This window comes from Nothobranchius furzeri, chromosome 10, assembly GCF_043380555.1.
Source record: "Nothobranchius furzeri strain GRZ-AD chromosome 10, NfurGRZ-RIMD1, whole genome shotgun sequence".
Lineage (NCBI taxonomy): Eukaryota > Metazoa > Chordata > Actinopteri > Cyprinodontiformes > Nothobranchiidae > Nothobranchius > Nothobranchius furzeri.
In genome coordinates, this window is record NC_091750.1 from 14,398,891 (window position 1) to 14,426,112 (window position 27,222).

A 27,222-nucleotide genomic window follows, 5' to 3' on the forward strand; every position below is an offset into this window, starting at 1 on the left:
AACTCAATAGAATCTACCTTCTTGTAACGTTTCTGCCTGATTGGACCTTGTTTTCACACAAATGAACCCATAATGATGTGAAATTGTGCTTCGTGCAACATAATTCTGGGTGCCATTTAAAAACCATAAGTGCTAATGACTCCATTCCTTTTTGGGGTAATGGGGGCTGTTAATTGGAGTACTCTAAAACAAACCTGACCTCTCTAAGATATTCAGGAGCCAAGTTATAAGCCCACAAAGGTGTAACTGGACTACCTCTTCAAAGTGACACCAGGCCCGGTGACCTTTGGGACATGGTTTTACCCCCTATAGGAATGTGCGATCATCATGAAACGTTCAGATCACTTACAACTCAATAGATTCTACCTTCTTGGAACGTTTCAGCCTGATTGGACCTTGTTTTCACACAAATGGACCCAGAATGATGTGAAATTGTGCTTCGTGCAACATAATTCTGGGTGCCATTTACAAACCATAAGTGCTAATGACTCCATTCCTTTTTGTGGTTGTAGGGGCTGTTGATTAGAGTACACTAAAACGAATCTGACCTCTCTTGAACATTCAGAAGCCAAGTTATAAGCCCACAAAGGTGTAACTGGACTACTTCTTTAAAGTGACACCGGGCCCAGTGACCTTTGGGACATGGTTTGACCGCCTATAGGAATGTGCGATCATCATGAAACATTCAGATCACTTACAACTCAATAGATTCTACCTTCCTGTAACGTTTCAGCCCTATTGTACCTTGTTTTCACACAAATGGACCCAGAATGATGTGACATTGTGCTTCGTGCAACATAATTCTGGGTGCCATTTACAAACCATAAGTGCTAATGTCTCCATTCCTATTTGGGGTAATGGGGGCTGTTAATAGGAGTACACTAAAACAACCATGATCTCTCTAGGACATTCAGAAGCCAAGTTATAAGCCCACAAATGTGTAACTGGACTTCTTCTTTAAAGTGACACCAGGCCCGGTGACCTTTGGGACATGGTTTGACCCCCTATAGGAATGTGTGATCATCATGAAACATTCAGATCACTTACAACTCAATAGATTTTACCTTCTTGTAACGTTTCAGCCTGATTTGACCTTGTTTTCACACAAATGGACCCAGAATGATGTGAAATTGTGCTTCGTGCAACATAATTCTGTGTGCCATTTACAAACCATAAGTGCTTATGACTCCATTCCTATTTGTGGTTGTAGGGGCTGTTGATTGGAGTACACTAAAACAAACCTGATCTCTCTAGGACATTCAGAAGCCAAGTTATAAGCCCACAAATGTGTAACTGGACTACTTCTTTAAAGTGACACCAGGCCCGGTGACCTTTAGGACATGGTTTGACCCCCTATAGGAATGTGTGATCATCATGAAACGTTCAGATCACTTACAATTCAATAGATTCTACCTTCCTGTAACGTTTCAGCCTGATTGGACCTTGTTTTCACACAAATGAACCCAGAATGATGTGAAATTGTGCTTCGTGCAACATAATTCTGGGTGCCATTTATAAACCATAAGTGCTAATGACTCCATTCCTTTTTGGGGTAATGGGGGCTGTTAATTGGAGTACTCTAAAATAAACCTGATCTCTCTAGGATATTCAGAACCCAAGTTATAAGCCCACAAATGTGTAACTGGACTACTTCTTTAAATTGACACCAGTTCCGGTGACCTTTGGGACATGGTTTGACCCCCTATAGGAATGTGCGATCATCATGAAATGTTCAGATCACTTACAACTCAATAGATTCTACCTTCTTGTAATGTTTCAGCCTGATTGGACCTTGTTTTCACACAAATGGACCCAGAATGATGTGAAATTGTGCTTCGTGCAACATAATTCTGGGTGCCATTTACAAACCATAAGTGCTAATGACTCCATTCCTTTTTGTGGTACTAGGGGCTGTTGATTGGAGTACATTAAAAAACCCCTGATCTCTCTAGGACATTCAGAAGCCAAGTTATAAGCCCACAAATGTGTTACTGGACAACTTCTTTAAAGTGACACCAGGCCTGGTGACCTTTGGGACATGGTTTGACCCCCTATAGGAATGTGCGATCATCATGAAACGTTCAGATCACTTACAACTCAATAGATTCTACCTTCTTGTAATGTTTCAGCCTGATTGGACCTTGTTTTCACACAAATGGACCCAGAATGATGTGAAATTGTGCTTCGTGCAACATAATTCTGGGTGCCATTTACAAACCATAAGTGCTAATGAATCCATTCCTTTTTGTGGTTGTAGGGGCTGTTGATTGGAGTACATTAAAACAAACCTGATCTCTCTAGGACATTCAGAAGCCAAGTTATAAGCCCACAAAGGTGTAACTTGACTACTTCTTTAAAGTGACAGCAGGCCCGGTGACCTTTGGGACATGGTTTGACCCCCTATAGGAATGTGCGATCATCATGAAACGTTCAGATCACTTACAACTCAATAGATTCTACCTTCTTGTAACATTTCAGCCTGATTGGACCTTGTTTTCACACAAATGAACCCAGAATGATGTGAACTTGTGCTTCGTGCAACATAATTCTGGGTGCCATTTAAAAACCATAAGTGCTAATGACTCCATTCCTTTTTGTGGTTGTAGGGGCTGTTGATTGGAGTACACTAAAACAAACCTGACCTCTCTAGGATATTCAGAAGCCAAGTTATAAGCCCACAAAGGTGTAACTGGACTACTTCTTTAAATTGACACCAGGTCCGGTGACCTTTGGGACATGGTTTTACCCCCTATAGGAATGTGCTATCATCATGAAACGCTCAGATCACTTACAACTCAATAGATTCTACCTTCCTGTAACGTTTCAGCCTGATTGGACCTTGTTTTCACACAAATGAACCCAGAATGATGTGAAATTGTGCTTTGTGCAACATAATTCTGGGTGCCATTTAAAAACCATAAGTGCTAATGACTCCATTCCTTTTTGGGGTAATGGGGGCTGTTAATTGGAGTACTCTAAAATAAACCTGATCTCTCTAGGATATTCAGAAGCCAAGTTATAAGCCCACAAATGTGTAACTGGACTACTTCTTTAAATTGACACCAGATCCGGTGACCTTTGGGACATGGTTTGACCCCCTATAGGAATGTGCGATCATCATGAAACGTTCAGATCACTTACAACTCAATAGATTCTACCTTCTTGTAATGTTTCAGCCTGATTGGACCTTGTTTTCACACAAATGGACCCAGAATGATGTGAAATTGTGCTTCGTGCAACATAATTCTGGGTGCCATTTACAAACCATAAGTGCTAATGACTCCATTCCTTTTTGTGGTTGTAGGGCCTGTTGATTGGAGTACATTAAAACAAACCTGATCTCTCTAGGACATTCAGAAGCCAGGTTATAAGCCCACAAAGGTGTAACTGGACTACTTCTTTAAAGTGACACCAGGCCCGGTGACCTTTGGGACATGGTTTGACCCCCTCTAGGAATTTGCGATCATCATGAAACGTTCAGATCACTTACAACTCAATAGAATCTACCTTCTTGTAACGTTTCTGCCTGATTGGACCTTGTTTTCACACAAATGAACCCATAATGATGTGAAATTGTGCTTCGTGCAACATAATTCTGGGTGCCATTTAAAAACCATAAGTGCTAATGACTCCATTCCTTTTTGGGGTAATGGGGGCTGTTAATTGGAGTACTCTAAAACAAACCTGACCTCTCTAAGATATTCAGGAGCCAAGTTATAAGCCCACAAAGGTGTAACTGGACTACCTCTTTAAAGTGACACCAGGCCCGGTGACCTTTGGGACATGGTTTTACCCCCTATAGGAATGTGCGATCATCATGAAACGTTCAGATCACTTACAACTCAATAGATTCTACCTTCTTGGAACGTTTCAGCCTGATTGGACCTTGTTTTCACACAAATAGACCCAGAATGATGTGAAATTGTGCTTCGTGCAACATAATTCTGGGTGCCATTTATAAACCATAAGTGCTAATGACTCCATTCCTTTTTGTGGTTGTAGGGGCTGTTGATTGGAGTACACTAAATCAAACCTGACCTCTCTAGGGAATTCAGAAGCCAAGTTATAAGCCCACAAATGTGTAACTGGACTACTTCTTTAAATTGACACCAGATCCGGTGACCTTTGGGACATGGTTTGACCCCCTTAGGAAAGTGCTATCATCATGAAACATTCAGATCACTTACAACTCAATAGATTCTACCTTCCTGTAACGTTTCTGCCTGATTGGACCTTGTTTTCACATAAATGAACCCAGAATGATGTGAAATTGTGCTTCGTGCAACATAATTCTGGGTGCAGTTTAAAAACCATAAGTGCTAATGATTCCATTCCTTTTTGGGGTAATGGGGGCTGTTAATTGGAGTACTCTAAAACAAACCTGACCTCTCTAGGATATTCAGAAGCCAAGTTATAATCCCACAAATGTGTAACTGGACTACTTCTTTAAATTGACACCAGATCCGGTGACCTTTGGGACATGGTTTGACCCCCTTAGGAAAGTGCTATCATCATGAAACGTTCACATCACTTACAACTCAATAGATTCTACCTTCCTGTAACGTTTCAGCCTGATTGGACCTTGTTTTCACACAAATGAACCCAGAATGATGTGAAATTGTGCTTCGTGCAACATTATTCTGGGTGCCATTTAAAAACCATAAGTGCTAATGACTCCATTCCTTTTTGTGGTTGTAGGGGCTGTTGATTGGAGTACACTAAAATAAACCTGACCTCTCTAGGACATTCAGAAGCCAAGTTATAAGCCCACAAAGGTGTAACTGGACTACTTCTTTAAAGTGACACCAGGCCCGGTGACGTTTGGGATATGGTTTTACCCCCTATAGGAATGTGCGATCATCAAGAAACATCCAGATCACTTACAACTCAATAGATTCTACCTTCTTGTAACGTTTCAGCCCTATTGGACCTTGTTTTCACACAAATGGACCCAGAATGATGTGAAATTGTGCTTCGTGCAACATAATTCTGGGTGCCATTTACAAACCATAAGTGCTAATGTCTCCATTCCTATTTGGGGTAATGGGGGCTGTTAATAGGAGTACTCTAAAAAAACCTGACCTCTCTAGGACATTCAGAAGCCAAGTTATAAGCCGACAACGGTGTAACTGGACTACTTCTTTAAAGTGACACCAGATCCGGTAACCTTTGGGACATGGTTTGACCCCCTTAGGAAAGTGCTATGATCATGAAACGTTCAGATCACTTACAACTCAATAGATTCTACCTTCTTGTAACGTTTCAGCCTGATTGGACCTTGTTTTCACACAAATGGACCCAGAATGATGTGAAATTGTGCTTCGTGCAACATAATTCTGGGTGCCATTTACAAACCATAAGTGCTTATGACTCCATTCCTTTTTGTGGTTGTAGGGGCTGTTGATTGGAGTACACTAAAACAAACCTGATCTCTCTAGGACATTCAGAAGCCAAGTTATAAGCCCACAAATGTGTAACTGGACTACTTCTTTAAATTGACACCAGATCCGGTGACGTTTGGGACATGGTTTGACCCCCTTAGGAAAGTGCTATCATCATGAAACGTTCAGATCACTTACAACTCAATAGATTCTACCTTCCTGTAACGTTTCAGCCTGATTGGACCTTGTTTTCACACAAATAGACCCAGAATGATGTGAAATTGTGCTTCGTGCAACATAATTCTGGGTGCCATTTACAAACATAAGTGCTAATTACTCCATTCCTTTTTGTGGTTGTAGGGGCTGTTTATTGGAGTACACTAAAACAAACCTGATCTCTCTAGGACATTCAGAAGCCAAGTTATAAGCCCACAAATGTGTAACTCGACTACTTCTTTAAAGTGACACCATATCCGGTGACCTTTGGGACATGGTTTGACCCCCTTAGGAAAGTGCTATCATCATGAAACGTTCAGATCACTTACAACTCAATAGATTCTACCTTCCTGTAACGTTTCTGCCTGATTGGACCTTGTTTTCACACGAATGAACCCAGAATGATGTGAAATTGTGCTTCGTGCAACATAATTCTGGGTGCCATTTAAAAACCATAAGTGCTAATGACTCTATTCCTTTTTGGGGTAATGGGGGCTGTTAATTGGAGTACTCTAAAACAAACCTGACCTCTCTAGGATATTCAGAAGCCAAGTTATAAGCCCACAAATGTGTAACTGGACTACTTCTTTAAAGTGACACCAGGCCCGGTGACCTTTGGGACATGGTTTTACCCCCTATAGGAATGTGCGATCAACATGAAACATCCAGATCACTTACAACTCAATAGATTCTACCTTCTTGTAACGTTTCAGCCTGATTGGACCTTGTTTTCACACAAATGGACCCAGAATGATGTGAAATTGTGCTTCGTGCAACATAATTCTGGGTGCCATTTACAAACCATAAGTGCTAATGACTCCATTCCTTTTTGTGGTTGTAGGGGCTGTTGATTAGAGTACACTAAAACGAATCTGACCTCTCTAGAACATTCAGAAGCCAAGTTATAAGCCCACAAAGGTGTAACTGGACTACTTCTTTAAAGTGACACCGGGCCCAGTGACCTTTGGGACATGGTTTGACCGCCTATAGGAATGTGCGATCATCATGAAACATTCAGATCACTTACAACTCAATAGATTCTACCTTCCTGTAACGTTTCAGCCCTATTGTACCTTGTTTTCACACAAATGGACCCAGAATGATGTGAAATTGTGCTTCGTGCAACATAATTCTGGGTGCCATTTACAAACCATAAGTGCTAATGTCTCCATTCCTATTTGGGGTAATGGGGGCTGTTAATAGGAGTACACTAAAACAACCATGATCTCTCTAGGACATTCAGAAGCCAAGTTATAAGCCCACAAATGTGTAACTGGACTACTTCTTTAAAGTGACACCAGGCCCGGTGACCTTTGGGACATGGTTTGACCCCCTATAGGAATCTGTGATCATCATGAAACATTCAGATCACTTACAACTCAATAGATTTTACCTTCTTGTAACGTTTCAGCCTGATTTGACCTTGTTTTCACACAAATGGACCCAGAATGATGTGAAATTGTGCTTCGTGCAACATAATTCTGGGTGCCATTTACAAACCATAAGTGCTTATGACTCCATTCCTATTTGTGGTTGTAGGGGCTGTTGATTGGAGTACACTAAAACAAACCTGATCTCTCTAGGACATTCAGAAGCCAAGTTATAAGCCCACAAATGTGTAACTGGACTACTTCTTTAAAGTGACACCAGGCCCGGTGACCTTTAGGACATGGTTTGACCCCCTATAGGAATGTGTGATCATCATGAAACGTTCAGATCACTTACAATTCAATAGATTCTACCTTCCTGTAACGTTTCAGCCTGATTGGACCTTGTTTTCACACAAATGAACCCAGAATGATGTGAAATTGTGCTTCGTGCAACATAATTCTGGGTGCCATTTATAAACCATAAGTGCTAATGACTCCATTCCTTTTTGTGGTTGTAGGGGCTGTTGATTGGAGTACACTAAAACAAACCTGATCTCTCGAGGACATTCAGAAGCCAAGTTATAAGCCCACAAATGTGTAACTGGACTATTCTTTAAATTGACACCAGATCTGGTGACCTTTGGGACATGGTTTGACCCCCTTAGGAAATTGCTATCATCATGAAACATTCAGATCACTTACAACTCAATAGATTCTACCTTCTTGTAACGTTTCAGCCTGATTGGACCTTGTTTTCACACAAATAGACCCAGAATGATGTGAAATTGTGCTTCGTGCAACATAATTCTGGGTGCCATTTACAAACCATAAGTGCTAATTACTCCATTCCTTTTTGTGGTTGTAGGGGCTGTTGATTGGAGTACACTAAAACAAACCTGATCTCTCTAGGACATTCAGAAGCCAAGTTATAAGCCCACAAATGTGTAACTGGACTACTTCTTTAAAGTGACACCAGATCCGGTGACCTTTGGGACATGGTTTGACCCCCTTAGGAAAGTGCTATCATCATGAAACTTTCAGATCACTTACAACTCAATAGATTTTACCTTCCTGTAACGTTTCTGCCTGATTGGACCTTGTTTTCACACAAATGAACCCAGAATGATGTGAAATTGTGCTTCGTGCAACATAATTCTGGGTGCCATTTAAAAACCATAAGTGCTAATGACTCCATTCCTTTTTGTGGTTGTAGGGGCTGTTGATTGGAGTACACTAAAACAAACCTGATCTCTCTAGGACATTCAGAAGCCAAGTTATAAGCCCACAAATGTGTAACTGGACTACTTCTTTAAAGTGACACCAGATCCGGTGACCTTTGGGACATGGTTTGACCCCCTTAGGAAAGTGCTATCATCATGAAACTTTCAGATCACTTACAACTCAATAGATTCTACCTTCCTGTAACGTTTCAGCCTGATTGGACCTTGTTTTCACACAAATGAACCCAGAATGATGTGAAATTGTGCTTTGTGCAACATAATTCTGGGTGCCATATAAAAACCATAAGTGCTAATGACTCCATTCCTTTTTGGGGTAATGGGGGCTGTTAATTGGAGTACTCTAAAACAAACCTGATCTCTCTAGGATAGTCAGAAGCCAAGTTAGAAGCCCACAAATGTGTAACTGGACTACTATAAATTGACACCAGATCCGGTGACCTTTGGGACATGGTTTGACCCCCTATAGGAATGTGCGATCATCATGAAACGTTCAGATCACTTACAACTCAATAGAATCTACCTTCTTGTAACGTTTCTGCCTGACTTGACCTTGTTTTCACACAAATGAACCCATAATGATGTGAAATTGTGCTTCGTGCAACATAATTCTGGGTGCCATTTAAAAACCATAAGTGCTAATGACTCCATTCCTTTTTGGGGTAATGGGGGCTGTTAATTGGAGTACTCTAAAACAAACCTGACCTCTCTAGGACATTCAGAAGCCAAGTTATAAGCCCACAAAGGTTTAACTAGACTACTTCTTTAAATTGACACCAGATCCGGTGACCTTTGGGACATGGTTTGACCCCCTTATAGGAATGTGCTATCATCATGAAACATTCAGATCACTTACAACTCAATAGATTCTACCTTCTTGTAACGTTTCAGCCTTATTGGACCTTGCTTTCACACAAATGGACCCAGAATGATGTGAAATTGTGCTTCGTGCAACATAATTCTGGGTGACATTTACAAACCATAAGTGCTAATGACTCCATTCCTTTTTGTGGTTGTAGGGGATGTTGATTGGAGTACACTAAAACAAACCTGATCTCTCTAGGACATTCAGAAGCCAAGTTATAAGCACACAAAGGTGTAACTGGACTACTTCTTTTAAGTGACACCAAGCCTAGTGACCTTTGGGACATGGTTTTACCCCCTATAGGAATGTGCGATCATCATGAAACATTCAGATCACTTACAACTCAATAGATTCTAACTTCTTGTAACGTTTCAGCCTGATTGGACCTTGTTTTCACACAAATGAACCCAGAATGATGTGAAATTGTGCTTCATGCAACATAATTCTGGGTGCCATTTAAAAACCATAAGTGCTAATGACTCCATTCCTTTTTGTGGTTGTAGGGGCTGTTGATTGGAGTACACTAAAACAAACTTGATCTCTCTAGGACATTCAGAAGCCAAGTTATAAGCCCACAAAGGTTTAACTGGACTACTTCTTTAAATTGACACCAGATCTGGTGACCTTTGGGACATGGTTTGACCCCCTATAGGAATGTGCGATCATCATGAAACGTTCAGATCACTTACAACTCAATAGATTCTACCGTCCTATAACGTTTCAGCCTGATTGGACCTTGTTTTCACACAAATGAACCCAGAATGATGTGAAATTGTGCTTCATGCAACATAATTCTGGGTGCCATTTAAAAACCATAAGTGCTAATGACTCCATTCCTTTTTGTGGTTGTAGGGGCTGTTGATTGGAGTACACTAAAACAAACTTGATCTCTCTAGGACATTCAGAAGCCAAGTTATAAGCCCACAAATGTGTAACTGGACTACTTCTTTAAAGTGACACCAGATCTGGTGACCTTTGGGACATGGTTTGACCCCTTATAGGAATGTGCGATCATCATGAAACATTCAGATCACTTACAACTCAATAGATTCTACCTTCTTGTAAATTTTCAGCCTGATTGGACCTTGTTTTCACACAAATGGACCCAGAATGATGTGAAATTGTGCTTCGTGCAACATAATACTGGGTGCCATTTACAAACCATAAGTGCTAATGACTCCATTCCTTTTTGTGGTTGTAGGGGATGTTGATTGGAGTACACTAAAACAAACCTGATCTCTCTAGGACATTCAGAAGCCAAGTTATAAGCCCACAAAGGTGTAACTGGACTACTTCTTTAAAGTGACATCAGGCCTGGTGACCTTTGGGACATGGTTTGACCCCCTATAGGAATGTCCGATCATCATGAAACGTTCAGATCACTTACAACTCAATAGATTCTACCTTCTTGTAACGTTTCAGCCTGATTGGACCTTGTTTTCACACAAATGGACCCAGAATGATGTGAAATTGTGCTTCGTGCAACATAATTCTGGGTGCCATTTACAAACCATAAGTGCTAATGACTCCATTCCTTTTTGTGGATGTAGGGGCTGTTGATTGGAGTACACTAAAACAAACCTGACCTCTCTAGGACATTCAGAAGCCAAGTTATAAGCCCACAAATGTGTAACTGGACTACTTCTTTAAATTGACACCAGATCCGGTGACCTTTGGGACATGGTTTTACCCCCTATAGGAATGTGCGATCATCATGAAACGTTCAGATCACTTACAACTCAATAGATTCTACCTTCCTGTAACGTTTCAGCCTGATTGGACCTTGTTTTCACACAAATGAACCCAGAATGATGTGAAATTGTGCTTCGTGCAACATCATTCTGGGTGCCATTTAAAAGCCATAAGTGCTAATGACTCCATTCCTTTTTGTGGTTGTAGGGGCTGTTAATTGGAGTACTCTAAAACAAACCTGACCTCTCTAGGATATTCAGAAGCCAAGTTATAAGCCCACAAAGGTGTAACTGGACTACTTCTTTAAAGTGACACCAGGCCCGGTGACCTTTGGGACATGGTTTGACCCCCTATAGGAATGTGCTATCATCATGAAACGTTCAGATCACTTACAACTCAATAGATTCTACCTTCCTGTAACGTTTCAGCCTGATTGGACCTTGTTTTCACACAAATGAACCCAGAATGATGTGAAATTGTGCTTCGTGCAACATAATTCTGGGTGCCATTTGAAAACCATAAGTGCTAATGACTCCATTCCTTTTTGTGGTTGTAGGGGCTGTTGATTGGAGTACATTAAAACAAACCTGATCTCTCTAGGACATTCAGAAGCCAACTTATAAGCCCACAAATGTGTAACTGGACTACTTCTTTAAATTGACACCAGATCCGGTCACGTTTGGGACATGGTTTGACCCCCTTAGGAAAGTGCTATCATCATGAAACGTTCAGATCACTTACAACTCAATAGATTCTACCGTCCTATAACGTTTCAGCCTGATTGGACCTTGTTTTCACACAAATGAACCCAGAATGATGTGAACTTGTGCATCGTGCAACATTTTTCTGGGTGCCATTTACAAACCAAAAGTGTTAATGACTCCATTCCTTTTTGTGTTTGTAGGGGCTGTTGATTGGAGTACACTAAAACAAACCTGATCTCTCTAGGACATTCAGAAGCCAAGTTATAAGCCCACAAAGGTGTAACTGGACTACTTCTTTAAAGTGACACCAGGCCCGGTGACCTTTGGGACATGGTTTTACCCCCTATAGGAATGTGCGATGATCATGAACCGTTCAGGTCACTTAAAACTCAGTAGATTCTACCTTCCTGTAACGTTTCAGCCTGATTGGACCTTGTTTTCACACAAATGGACCCAGAATGATGTGAAATTGTGCTTCGTGCAACATAATTCTGGGTGCCATTTACAAACCATAAGTGCTAATGACTCCATTCCTTTTTGTGGTTATAGGGGCTGTTGATTGGAGTACATTAAAACAAACCTGATCTCTCTAGGACATTCAGAAGCCAAGTTATAAGCCAACAAAGGTGTAACTGGACTACTTCTTTAAAGTGACACCAGGCCCGGTGACCTATGGGACATGGTTTGACCCCCTATAGGAATGTGCAATAATCATGAAACGTTCAGATCACTTACAACTCAATAGATTCTACATTCTTGTAACGTTTCAGCCTGATTGGACCTTGTTTTCACACAAATGAACCAAGAATGATGTGAAATTGTGCTTCGTGCAACATAATTCTGGGTGCCATTTACAAACCATAAGTGCTAATGACTCCATTCCTTTTTGGGGTAATGGGGGCTGTTAAATGGAGTACTCTAAAACAAACCTGACCACTCTAGGATATTCAGAAGCCAAGGTATAAGCCCACAAATGTGTAACTGGACTACTTCTTTAAAGTGACACCAGGCCCGGTGACCTTTGGGACATGGTTTGACCCCCTATAGGAATGTGCGATCATCATGAAAGTTCAGATCACATACAACTCAATAGATTCTACCTTTTTGTAACGTTTCATCCTGATTGGACCTTGTTTTCACACAAATGGACCCAGAATGATGTGAAATTGTGCTTCGTGCAACATAATTCTGGGTGCCATTTACAAACCATAAGTGGTAATGACTCCATTCCTTTTTGTGGATGTAGGAGCTGTTGATTGGAGTACACTAAAACAAACCTGATCTCTCTAGGACATTCAGAAGCCAAGTTATAAGCCCACAAATGTGTAACTGGACTACTTCTTTAAAGTGACACCAGGCCCGGTTACCTTTGGGACATGGTTTGACCCCCTATAGGAATGTGCGATCATCATGAAACGTTCAGATCACTTACAACTAAATAGATTCTACCTTCCTGTAACATTTCAGCCTGATTGTACCTTGTTTTCACACAAATGGACCCAGAATGATGTGAATTTGTGCTTCGTGCAAAATAATTCTGGGTGCCATTTACAAACCATAAGTGCTAATGTCTCCATTCCTTTTTGTGGTTGTAGGGGCTGTTGATTGGAGTACACTAAAACAAACCTGATCTCTCTAGGACATTCAGAAGCCAAATTATAAGCCCACAAATGTGTAACTGGACTACTTCTTTAAAGTGACACCAGGCCTGGTGACCTTTGGGACCTGGTTTTACCCTCTATAGGAATGTGCGATCATCATGAAACGTTCAGATCACTTACAACTCAATAGATTCTACCTTCTTGTAACGTTTCAGCCTGATTGGACCTTGTTTTCACACAAATGGACCCAGAATGATGTGAAATTGTGCTTCGTGCAACATAATTCTGGGTGCCATTTACAAACCATAAGTGCTAATGACTCCATTCCTTTTTGTGGTTGTAGGGACTGTTGATTGGAGTACATTAAAACAAACCTGATCTCTCTAGGACATTCAGAAGCCAAGTTATAAGCCCACAAATGTGTAACTGGACTACTTCTTTAAATTGACACCAGATCCGGTGACCTTTGGGACATGGTTTGATCCCTTATAGGAATGTGCGAACATCATGAAACATTCAGATCACTTACAACTCAATAGATTCTACCTTCTTGTATCGTTTCAGCCTGATTGGACCTTGTTTTCACACAAATGGACCCAGAATGATGTGAAATTGTGCTTCGTGCAACATAATTCTGGGTGCCATTTAAAATCCATAAGTGCTAATGACTCCATTCCTTTTTGTGGTTGTAGGGGCTGTTGATTGGAGTACACTAAAACAAACCTGATCTCTCTTGGACATTCTGAAGCCAAGTTATAAGCCCACAAATGTGTAACTGGACTACTTCTTTAAATTGACACCAGATCCGGTGACCTATGGGACATCGTTTGACCCCTAATAGGAATGTGCGATCATCATGAAACATTCAGATCACTTACAACTCAATAGATTCTACCTTCTTGTAACGTTTCAGCTTGATTGGACCTTGTTTTCACACAAATGGACCCAGAATGATGTAAAATTGTGCTTCGTGCAACATAATTCTGGGTGCCATTTACAAACCATAAGTGCTAATGACTCCATTCCTTTTTGTGGTTGTAGGGGCTGTTGATTGGAGTACATTAAAACAAACCTGATCTCTCTAGGACATTCAGAAGCCAAGTTATAAGCCCACAAAGTTGTAACTGGACTACTTCTTTAAATTGACACCAGATCCGGTGACCTTTGGGACATGGTTTGACCCCTTTAGGAAAGTGCTATCATCATGAAACGTTCAGATCACTTACAACTCAATAGATTCTACCTTCCTGTAAAGTTTCAGCCTGATTGGACCTTGTTTTCACACAAAGAAACCCAGAATGATGTGAAATTGTGCTTCGTGCAACATAATTCTGGGTGCCATTTAAAAACCATAAGTGCTAATGACTCCATTCCTTTTTGTGGTTGTAGGGGCTGTTGGTTGGAGTACACTAAAACAAACCTGATCTCTCTAGGATATTCAGAAGCCAAGTTATAAGCCCACAAATGTGTAACTGGACTACTTCTTTAAATTGACACCAGATCCGGTGACCTTTGGGACATGGTTTGACCCCTTAGGAAAGTGCTAACATCATGAAACGTTCAGATCACTTACAACTCAATAGATTCTACCTTCCTGTAACGTTTCAGCCTGACTGGACCTTGTTTTCACACAAATGAACCCAGACTGATGTGAAATTGTGCTTCGTGCAACATAATTCTGGGTGCCATTTACAAACCATAAGTGCTGATGACTCCATTCCTTTTTGTGGTTGTAGGGGCTGTTGATTGGAGTACATTAAAACAAACCTGATCTCTCTAGGACATTCAGAAGCCAAGTTATAAGCCCACAAATGTGTAACTGGACTACTTCTTTAAATTGACACCAGATCCGGTGACCTTTGGGACATGGTTTGACCCCCTATAGGAATGTGTGATCATCATGAAACGTTCAGATCACTTACAACTCAATAGATTCTACCTTCTTGTAACGTTTCAGCCTGATTGGACCCTGTTTTCACACAAATGAACCCAGAATGATTTGAAATTGTGCTTTGTGCAACATAATTCTGGGTGCCATTTAAAAACCATAACTGCTAATGACTCCATTCCTTTTTGTGGTTGTGGGGGCTGTTGGTTGGAGTACACTAAAACAAACCTAATCTCTCTAGGACATTCAGAAGCCAAGTTATAAGCCCACAAATGTGTAACTGGACTACTTCTTTAAATTGACACCAGATCCGGTGACCTTTGGGACATGGTTTGACCCCCTAAGGAAAGTGCTATCATCATGAAACGTTCAGATCACTTACAACTCAATAGATTCTACCTTCCTGTAACGTTTCAGCCTGATTGGACCTTGTTTTCACACAAATGGACCCAGAATGATGTGAAATTGTGCTTCGTGCAACATAATTCTGGGTGCCATTTACAAACCATAAGTGCTAATGACTCCATTCCTTTTTGTGGTTGTAGGGGCTGTTGATTGGATTACACTAAAACAAACCTGATCTCTCTAGGACATTCAGAAGCCAAGTTATAAGCCCACAAATGTGTAACTGGACAACTTCTTTAAAGTGGCACCAGGCCTGGTGACCTTTGGGACATGGTTTGACCCCCTATAGGAATGTGCGATCATCATGAAACGTTCAGATCACTTACAACTCAATAGATTCTACCTTCTTGTAACGGCACAGCCTGATTGGACCATGTTTTCACACAAATGGACCCAGAATGATGTGAAATTGTGCTTCGTGCAACATAAATCTGGGTGCCATTTACAAACCATAAGTGCTAATGACTCCATTCCTTTTTGTGGTTGTAGGGGCTGTTGATTGGAGTACTTTAAAACAAACCTGATCTCTCTTGGACATTCAGAAGCCAAGTTATAAGCCCACAAAGGTGTAACTGGACTACTTCTTTAAATTGACACCAGATCCGGTGACCTTTGGGACATGGTTTGACCCCTTTAGGAAAGTGCTATCATCATGAAACGTTCAGATCACTTACAACTCAATAGATTCTACCTTCCTGTAACGTTTCAGCCTGATTGGACCTTGTTTTCACACAAAGAAACCCAGAATGATGTGAAATTGTGCTTCGTGCAACATAATTCTGGGTGCCATTTAAAAACCATAAGTGCTAATGACTCCATTCCTTTTTGTGGTTGTAGGGGCTGTTGGTTGGAGTACACTAAAACAAACCTGATCTCTCTAGGACATTCAGAAGCCAAGTTATAAGCCCACAAATGTTCAACTGGACTACTTCTTTAAATTGACACCAGATCCGGTGACCTTTGGGACATGGTTTGACCCCCTTAGGAAAGTGCTATCATCATGAAACGTTCAGATCACTTACAACTCAATAGATTCTACCTTCCTGTAACGTTTCAGCCTGATTGGACCTTGTTTTCACACAAATGAACCCAGAATGATGTGAAATTGTGCTTCGTGCAACATAATTCTGGGTGCCATTTACAAACCATAAGTGCTAATGACTCCATTCCTTTTTGTGGTTGTAGGGGCTGTTGATTGGAGTACATTAAAACAAACCTGATCTCTCTAGGACATTCAGAAGCCAAGTTATAAGCCCACAAATGTGTAACTGGACAACTTCTTTAAAGTGACACCAGGCCTGGTGACCTTTGGGACATGGTTTTACCCCCTATAGGAATGTGCGATCATCATGAAACGTTCAGATCACTTACAACTCAATAGATTCTACCTTCTTGTAACGGTACAGCCTGATTGGACCTTGTTTTCACACAAATGGACCCAGAATGATGTGAAACTGTGCTTCGTGCAACATAATTCTGGGTGTCATTTACAAACCATAAATGCTAATGACTCCATTCCTTTTTGTGGTTGTAGGGGCTGTTGATTGGAGTACATTAAAACAAACCTGATCTCTCTAGGACATTCAGAAGCCAAGTTATAAGCCCAAAAAGGTGTAACTGGACTACTTCTTTAAAGTGACACCAGGCCCGGTGACCTTTGGGACATGGTTTGACCCCCTATAGGAATGTGCGATCATCATGAAACGTTCAGATCACTTACAACTCAATAGATTCTACCTTCTTGTAACGTTTAAGACTGATTGGACCTTGTTTTCACACAAATGAACACAGAATGATTTGAAATTGTGCTTTGTGCAACATAATTCTGGGTGCCATTTAAAAACCATAAGTGCTAATGACTCCATTCCTTTTTGTGGTTGTAGGGGCTGTTGGTTGGAGTACACTAAAACAAACCTGATCTCTCTAGGACATTCAGAAGCCAAGTTATACGACCACAAATGTGTAACTGGACTACTTCTTTAAATTGACACCAGATCCGGTGACCTTTGGGACATGGTTTGACCCCCTTAGGAATGTGCAATCATCATGAAACGTTCAGATCAGTTACAACTCAATAGATTCTACTTTCCTGTAACGTTTCAGCCTGATTGGACCTTGTTTTCACACAAATGGACCCAGAATGATGTGAAGTTGTGCTTCGTGCAACATAATTCTGGGTGCCATTTACAAACCATAAGTGCAAATAACTCCATTCCTTTTTGTGGTTGTAGGGGCTGTTGATTGGAGTACACTAAAACAAACCTGATCTCTATAGGTCATTCAGGAGCCAAGTTATAAGCCCACAAATGTGTAACTGGACTACTTCTTTAAAGTGACACCAGGCCCGGTGACCTTTGGGACATGGTTTGACCCCCTATAGGAATGTTTGATCATCATGAAACGTTCAGATCACTTACAACTCAATAGAGTCTACCTTCCTGTAACGTTTCAGCCTGATTGGACCTTGTTTTCACACAAATGAACCCAGAATGATGTGAAATTGTGCTTTGTCCAACATAATTCTGGGTGCCATTTAAAAACCATAAGTGCTAATGACTCCATTCCTTTTTGTGGTTGTAGGGGCTGTTGATTGGAGTACATTAAAACAAACCTGATCTCTCTTGGATATTCAGAAGCCAAGTTATAAGCCCACAAAGGTGTAACTGGACTACTTCTTTAAAGTGACACGAGGCCCGGTGACCTATGGGACATGGTTTGACCCCCTATAGGAATGTGCGATCATCATGAAACGTTCAGATCACTTACAAATCAATAGATTCTACCTTCTTGTAACGTTTCAGCCTGATTGGACCTTGTTTTCACATAAATGAACCCAGAATGATGTGAAATTGTGCTTCGTGCAAAATAATTCTGGGTGCCATTTAAAAACCATAAGTGCTAATGACTCCATTCCTTTTTTGGTTGTAGGGGTTGTTGATTTGAGTACACTAAAACAAACCTGATCTCTCTAGGATATTCAGAAGCCAAGTTATAAGCCCACAAATGTGTAACTGGACTACTTCTTTAAATTGACACCAGATCCGGTGACCTTTGGGACATGGTTTGACCCCCTTAGGAAAGTGCTATTATCATGAAACTTTCAGATCACTTACAACTCAATAGATTCTACCTTCTTGTAACGTTTCAGCCTGATTGGACCTTGTTTTCAAACAAATGAACCCAGAATGATGTGAAATTATGCTTCGTGCAACATAATTCTGGGTGCCATTTAAAAACCATAAGTGCTAATGACTCCATTCCTTTTTGTGGTTGTAGGGGCTGTTGATTGGAGTACACTAAAACAAACCTGATCTCTCTAGGACATTCAGAAGCCAAGTTATAAGCCCACAAAGGTGTAACTGGACTACTTCTTTAAAGTGACACGAGGCCCAGTGACCTATGGGACATGGTTTGACCCCCTATAGGAATGTGCGATCATCATGAAACGTTCAGATCACTTACAACTCAATAGATTCTACCTTCTTGTAACGTTTCAGCCTGATTGGACCTTGTTTTCACACAAATGAACCCAGAATGATGTGAAATTGTGCTTCGTGCAACATAATTCTGGGTGCCATTTAAAAACCATAAGTGCTTATGACTCCATTCCTTTTTTGGTTGTAGGGGTTGTTGATTGGAGTACACTAAAACAAACCTGATCTCTCTAGGATATTCAGAAGCCAAGTTATAAGCCCACAAATGTGTAACTGGACTACTTCTTTAAATTGACACCAGATCCGGTGACCTTTGGGACATGGTTTGACCCCCTTAGGAAAGTGCTATTATCATGAAACGTTCAGATCACTTACAACTCAATAGATTCTACCTTCTTGTAACGTTTCAGCCTGATTGGACCTTGTTTTCATACAAATGAACCCAGAATGATGTGAAATTGTGCTTCGTGCAACATAATTCTGGGTGCCATTTAAAAACCATAAGTGCTAATGACTCCATTCCTTTTTGTGGTTTTAGGGGCTGTTGATTGGAGTACATTAAAACAAACCTGATCTCTCTAGGACATTCAGACTCCAAGTTATAAGCCCACAAATGTGTAACTGGACAACTTCTTTAAATTGACACCAGATCCGGTGACCTTTGGGACATGGTTTGACCCCTTATAGGAATGTGCGATCATCATGAAACATTCAGATCACTTACAACTCAATAGATTTTACCTTCTTGTAACGGTACAGCCTGATTGGACCTTGTTTTCACACAAATGGACCCAGAATGATGTGAAATTGTGCTTCGTGCAAAATAATTCTGGGTGCCATTTACAAACCATAAGTGCTAATGACTCCATTCCTTTTTGTGGTTGTAGGGGCTGTTGATTTGAGTACACTAAAACAAACCTGATCTCTGTAGGACATTCAGAAGCCAAGTTATAAGCCCACAAATGTGTAACTGGACTACTTCTTTAAAGTGACACCAGGCCCGGTGACCTTTGGGACAGGGATTGACCCCCTATAGGAATGTGCAATCGTCATGAAACATTCAGATCACTTACAACTCAATAGAATCTACCTTCCTGTAACGTTTCAGCCTGATTGGACCTTGTTTTCACACAAATGAACCCAGAATGATGTGAAATTGTGCTTCGTGCAACATAATTCTGGGTGCCATTTAAAAACCATAAGTGCTAATGACTCCATTCCTTTTTGTGGTTGTAGGGGCTGTTGATTGGAGTACATTGAAACAACCCTGATCTCTCTAGGACATTCAGAAGCCAAGTTATAAGCCCACAAAGGTGTAACTGGACTACTTCTTTAAATTGACACCAGATCCGGTGACCTATGGGACATGGTTTGACCCCCTTAGGAAAGTGCTATCATCATGAAACGTTCAGATCACTTACAACTCAATAGATTCTACCGTCCTGTAACGTTTCAGCCTGATTGGACCTTGTTTTCACACAAATGAACCCAGAATGATGTGAAATTGTGCTTCGTGCAACATAATTCTGGGTGCCATTTAAAAACCATAAGTGCTAATGACTCCATTCCTTTTTGTGGTTGTAGGGGCTGTTGATTGGAGTACCCTCAAACAAACCTGACCTCTCTGAGACATTCAGAAGCCAAGTTATAAGCCCCCAAATGTGTGTTTGGAAAACCACCTTTAAGGAACAAGTGATCCGGTGACCTTTATGACCTAACTTGACCCCCTTAGGAATGTGCTATCATCACTAAACACAGGAATCATTTACAACTCAATAGATTCTTCTTTTCTGTGATGTTACAGCCTGATTGAAGCTTTTTTCTGAGAAATGGACCCGGAATTATGTGAAATTGTGCTTTGTGCGACATAGTTCTGGGTGCCATTTAAAAACCATAAGTGCTAATGACTCCATTCCTTTCTGGGGTAATAGGGGCTGTTAATTGGAGTACCCTAAAACAAACCTGACCTCTCTGAGAAATTCAGAAGCCAAGTTATAAGCCCACAAAGGTGAAACAGGACTACTTCTTTAAAGTGACACCAGGCCCTGTGACATTTGGGACATGGTTTGACCCCCTTAGGAAAGTGCTATCATCATGAAACGTTCAGATCACTTACAACTCAATAGATTCTACCTTCCTGTAACGTTTCAGCCTGATTGGACCTTTTTTTCACACAAATGAACCCAGAATGATGTGAAATTGTGCTTCGTGCAACATAATTCTGGGTGCCATTTAAACACCATAAGTGCTAATGACTCCATTCCTTTTTGGGGTAATGGGGGCTGTTAATTGGAGTACTCTAAAACAAACCTGACCTCTTTAGGATATTTAGAAGCCTAGTTATAAGCCCACAAAGGTTTAACTGGACTACTTCTTTAAAGTGACACCAGGCCCGGTGACCTTTGAGACATGGTATGACCCCCTTAGGAATGTGCTATCATAATGAAACTTTCAGATCACTTACAACTCAAAATATTCTACCTTCATGTAACATTTCAGCCCGATTGAACCTTGTTTTCACACAAATGGACCCAGAATGATGTGACATTGTGCTTTGTGCGACATAATTCTGGGTGCCATTTAAAAACCATAAGTGCTAATGACTCCATTCCTTTTTGGGGTTGTAGGGGCTGGTAATTGGAGTACTCTAAACAAACTTGACCTCTCTAGGACATTTTGAAGAAAAGTTATAAGCCCACAAAGGTGTAACAGGACTACTTCTTTAAAGTGACACCAGGTTGGTGACCTTTGGGACATGGTTTGACCCCCTTAGGAATGTACTATCATCATAAAACGTTCAGATCACCTACAACTCAATAGATTCTACCTTCCTGTAGCGTTTCAGCCTGATTGGACCTTGTTTTCACACAAATGGACCCAGAATGATGTGAAATAGTGCTTCGTGCAACATAATTCTGGGTGCCATTTAAAAACCATAAGTGCTAATGACTCCATTCCTTTTTGGGGTAATAGGGGCTGTTGAATTGAGTACCCTCAAACAATCCTGACCTCTCTGAGACATTCAGAAGCCAAGTTATAAGCCCCCAAATGTGTGTTTCTAATACCGCCTTTAAGGAACAAGTGATCCGGTGACCTTTATGACCTGATTCAACGCCCTTGGGAATGTGTTATCATCATGAAACACATGAATCATTTACAACTCAATAGATTCTACTTTTCTGTGACGTTTCAGCCTGATTGAAGCTTTTTTCTTAGAAATGGACCCAGAATGATGTGAAATTGTGCTTTGTGCGACATAATTCTGGGTGCCATTTAATAACCATAAGTGCTAATGACTCCATTCCTTTTTGGGGTTATAGGGGCTGTTAATTGGAGTATTCTAAAACAAACCTGACCTCTCTAGGGCATTCAGAAGAAAAGTTATAAGCCCACAAAGGTGAAACAGGACTACTTCTTTAAAGTGACACCAGGCCCGGTAACCTTTGGGAAATGGTTTGACCCCCTTAGGAATGTGCTATCATCATGAAACGTTCAGATGACTTACAACTCAACAGATTCTACCTTCCTGTAGCGTTTCAGCCTGATTGAACCTTGTTTTCATACAAATGGACCCAGAATGATGTGAAATTGTGCTTCGTGCAACATAATTCTGGGTACCATTTAAAAACCATAAGTGCTAATGACTCCATTCCTTTGTGGGGTAATAGGGGCTGTTGATTGGAGTACCCTAAAACAAACCTAACCTCTCTGAGACATTCAGAAGCCAAGTTATTGGCCCCCATATGTGTGTTTAGAATGCCGCCTTTAAGGAACAAGTGTTCTGGTGACCTTTATGACCTAACTTGACCCCCTTAGGAATGTGCTATCATCATGAAACACAGCAATCAAGTGCAACTCAATAGATTCTACTTTTCTGTGACGTTTCAGCCTGATTGAAGCTTTTTTATGAGAAATGGACCCGGAATGATGTGAAATTGTGCTTTGTGCGACATAATTCTGGCTGCCATTTAATAACCATAAGTGCTAATGACTCCATTCCTTTTTGGGGTAATAGGGGCTGTTGATTGGAGTACCCTAAAACAAACCTGACCTCTCTGAGACATTCAGAAGCCAAGTTATAAGTCCCCAAATGTGTGTTTGGAACCCTACCTTTAAGGAACAAGTGATCCGGTGACCCTTATGACCTGATTTGACGCCCTTAGGAATGTGCTATCATCATGAAACACAGGAATCATTTACAACTCAACAGATTCTACTTTTCTGTGACGTTTCAGCCTGATTGAAGCTTTTTTCTGAGAAATGGACCCGGAATGATGTGAAATTGTGCTTTGTGCGACATAATTCTGGGTGCCATTTAATAACCATAAGTGCTAATGACTCCATTCCTTTTGGGGTTATAGGGGCTGTTAATTGGAGTACTGTAAAAAAAACCCTACCTCTCTAGAAAATTCAGAAGAAAAGTTATAAGCCCACAAAGGTGTAACTGGACTACTTCTTTTAAGTGGCACCAGGCCCGGTGACCTTTGGGACATGTTTTGACCCCCTTAGGAATGTGCTATCATCATGAAACTTTCAGATCACTTACAACTCAATAGATTCTACCTTCATGTAACGTTTCAGCCTGACTGAACCTTGTTTTCACACAAATGGACCCAGAATGATGTGAAATTGTGCTTTGTACAACATAATTCTGCGTGCCATTTAAAAACCATAAGTGCTAATGACTCCATTCCTTTTTGGGGTAATAGGGGCTGTTGACTGGAGTACCCTAAAACAAACCTGACCTCTCTGAGACATTCAGAAGCCAAGTTATAAGCCCCCAAATGTGTTTTTAGAACGCCCCCTTTAAGGAACAAGTGATCCGGTGACATTTATGACCTGATTTGACCCCCTTAGGAATGTGCTAACATCATGAAACACAGGAATCATTTACAACTCAATAGATTCTACTTTTCTTTGACGTTTCAGCCTGATTGAAGCTTTTTTCTGAGAAATGGACCCGGAATGATGTGAAATTGTGCTTTGTGCGACATAATTCTGGGTGCCATTTAAAAACCATAAGTGCTAATGACTCCATTCCTTTTTGGGGTTGTAGGAGCTGGTAATTGGAGTACTCTAAAACAAACTTGACCTCTCTAGGACATTTAGAAGAAAAGTTATAAGCCCACAAAGGTGTAACTGGACTACTTCTTTAAAGTGACACCAGGCCCGGTGACCTTTGGGACATGGTTTGACCCCCTTAGGAACGTACTATCATCATAAAACGTTCAGATCACCTACAACTCAATAGATTCTACCTTCCTGTAGCGTTTCAGCCTGAGTGGACCTTTTTTTCACAAAAATGGACCCAGAATGATGTGAAATTGTGCTTCCTGCAACATAATTCTGGGTGCCATTTAAAAACCATTAGTGCTAATGACTCCATTCCTTTTTGGGGTAATAGGGGCTGTTGATTTGAGTACCCTAAAACAAACCTGACCTCTCTGAGACATACAGAAGCCAAGTTATAAGCCCCCAAATGTGTTTTTGGAATACCGCCTTTAAGGAACAAGTGATCCGGTGACCTTTATGACCTGATTTGACGCCCTTAAGAATGTGCTATCATCATGAAACAAGGGAATAATTTACAACTCAATAGATTCTACTTTTCTGTGACGTTTCAGCCTAATTGAAGCTTTTTTTTTGAGAAATGGACCCGGAATGATGTGAAGTTGTGCTTTGTGCGACATAATTCTAGGTGCCATTTAATAAACATAAGTGCTAATGACTCCATTCCTTTTTGGGGTTATAGGGGCTGTTAATATGAGTACTCTAAAACAAACCTGACCTCTCTAGGACATTCAGAAGAAAAGTTATAAGCCCACAAAGGTGTAACTGGACTACTTCTTTAAAGTGACACCAGGCCCGGTGACCTTTGGGACATGGTTTGACCCCCTTAGGAAAGTGCTATCATCATGAAACGTTCAGATCACCTACAACTCAATAGATTCTACCTTCCTGTAGCGTTACAGCCTGTTTGGACCTTGTTTTCACACAAATAGACCCAGAATGATGTGAAATTGTGCTTCGTGCAACATAATTCTGGGTGCCATTTAAAAACCATAAGTGCTAATGACTCCATTCCTTTTTGGGGTAATAGGGGCTGTTGATTTGAGTACCCTAAAACAAACCTGACCTCTCTGAGACATTCAGAAGCCAAGTTATAACCCCCCAAAGGTGTGTTTAGAACGCCGCCTTTAAGGAACAAGTGGTCCGGTGACCTTTATGACCTAACTTGACCCCCTTAGGAATGTGCTATCATCATGAAACACAAGAATCATTTACAACTCAATAGATTCTACTTTTCTGTGACGTTTCAGCCTGATTGAAGCTTTTTTCTGAGAAATGGACCCAGAATGATGTGAAATTGTGCTTCGTGCAACATAATTCTGGGTGCCTTTTACAAACCATAAGTGCTAATGACTCCATTCCTTTTTGTGGTTGTAGGGGCTGTTGATTGGAGTACTCTAAAACAAACCTGATCTCTCTAGGAAATTCAGAAGCCAAGTTATAAGCCCACATATGTGTAACTGGACTACTTCTTTAAAGTGACACCAGGCCTGGTGACATTTAGGACATGGTTTGACCCCCTTAGGAATGTACTATCATCATAAAACGTTCAGATCACCTACAACTCAAAATATTCTACCTTCTTGTAGCGTTTCAGCCTGAGTGGACCTTTTTTTTCACACAAATGGACCCAGAATGATGTGAAATTGTGCTTCATGCAACATAAATCTGGGTGCCATTTAAAAACCATAAGTCTAATGACTCCATTCCTTTTTGGGGTAATAGGGGCTGTTTATGGGAGTACCCTAAAACAAACCTGACCTCTCTGTGACATTCAGAAGCCAAGTTATAAGCCCCCAAAGGTGTGTTTGGAACCCTACCTTTAAGGAACAAGTGATCCGGTGACCTTTATGACCTGATTTGACGCCCTTAGGAATGTGCTATCATCATGAAACACAGGAATCATTTACAACTCAATAGATTCTACTTTTCTGTGACGTTTCAGCCTGATTGAAGCTTTTTTCTGAGAAATGGACCCGGAATGATGTGAAATTGTGCTTTGTGCGACATAATTCTGGGAGCCATTTAATAACCATAAGTGCTAATGACTCCATTCCTTTTTGGGGTTATAGTTGCTGTTAATTGGAGTACTCTAAAACAAACCTGACCTCTCTAGAACATACAGAAGAAAAGTTATAAGCCCACAAATGTGTAACTGGACTACTTCTTTAAATTGACACCAGATCCGGTGACCTTTGGGACATGGTTTGATCCCCTTAGGAATGTGCTATCATCATGAAACGTTCAGATCACTTACAACTCAATAGATTCTACCTTCCTGTAACGTTTCAGCCTGATTGGACCTTGTTTTCACACAATTGGACCCAGAATGATGTGAAATTGTGCTTCGTGCAACATAATTCTGGGTGCCATTTACAAACCATAAGTGCTAATGACTCCATTCCTTTTTGTGGTTGTAGGGGCTGTTAATTGGAGTACACTAAAACAAACCTGATCTCTCTTGGACATTCAGAAGCCAAGTTATAAGCCCACAAATGTGTAACTGGACTACTTCTTTAAATTGACACCAGATCCGGTGACCTTTGGGACATGGTTTGACCCCCTTAGGAAAGTGCTATCATCATGAAACGTTCAGATCACTTACAACTCAATAGATTCTACCTTCCTGTAACGTTTCAGCCTGATTGCACCTTGTTTTCACACAAATGAACCCAGAATGATGTGAAATTGTGCTTCGTGCAACATAATTCTGGGTGCCATTTACAAACCATAAGTGCTAATGACTCCATTCCTTTGTGTGGTTGTAGGGGCTGTTGATTGGAGTATACTAAAACAAACCTGATCTCTCTAGGACATTCAGAAGCCAAGTTATAAGCCCACAAATGTGTAACTGGACTACTTCTTTAAATTGACACCAGATCCGGTGACCTTTGGGACATGGTTTTACCCCCTTAGGAAAGTGCTATCATCATGAAACGTTCAGATCACTTACAACTCAGTAGATTCTACCTTCCTGTAACGTTTCAGCCTGATTGGACCTTGTTTTCACACAAATGGACCCAGAATGATGAGAAATTGTGCTTTGTGCAACATAATTCTGGGTGCCATTTACAAACCATAAGTGCTAATGACTCCATTCCTTTTTGTGGTTGTAGGGGCTGTTGATTGGAGTATACTAAAACAAACCTGATCTCTCTAGGACATTCAGAAGCCAAGTTATAAGCCCACAAATGTGTAACTGGACTACTTCTTTAAATTGACACCAGATCCGGTGACCTTTGGGACATGGTTTTACCCCCTTAGGAAAGTGCTATCATCATGAAACGTTCAGATCACTTACAACTCAGTAGATTCTACCTTCCTGTAACGTTTCAGCCTGACTGGACCTTGTTTTCAC